This window comes from Eimeria tenella, genomic scaffold (assembly GCF_000499545.2).
Source record: "Eimeria tenella Houghton genomic scaffold, Eth_scaff2003, whole genome shotgun sequence".
NCBI lineage: Eukaryota > Apicomplexa > Conoidasida > Eucoccidiorida > Eimeriidae > Eimeria > Eimeria tenella.
The window spans coordinates 2379-2779 of NW_013541848.1; positions in this window are offsets into that span (position 1 = coordinate 2379).

Below are 401 nucleotides of genomic sequence, written 5' to 3' on the forward strand. Positions count from 1 at the left end.
TTATCTCTTTTCTTTTATTTCTTTTCCATCATTTCTTTTATTTCTTCTATGTTTTAAATTTCTTCTTTTATTTCGCTTTCATTTCTTTCCCATTATTTCCATTATTTCCATCTTTCTTTTATTTCTTTTATTTCCTTTATTTCCTTTATTTTATTTATTTTATTTATTTTATTTATTTTATTTCTTTTATTTCTTTTGTTTCTCTTATCTCTTTGACTATTTGATTTTCTTCTCTTACTTTCCTTCTCAGGCCTCGGGGTTATTTACAGAGACTTAAAACCAGAAAACATTTTAATCAACAGTGATGGTCATATTAAAATTGTGGATTTTGGATTTTCGAAACAAATTGAAAAACCCAAGCCTTTCGTTTTGGGGCCCCACACCCTCTTGGGGCCCCCCGG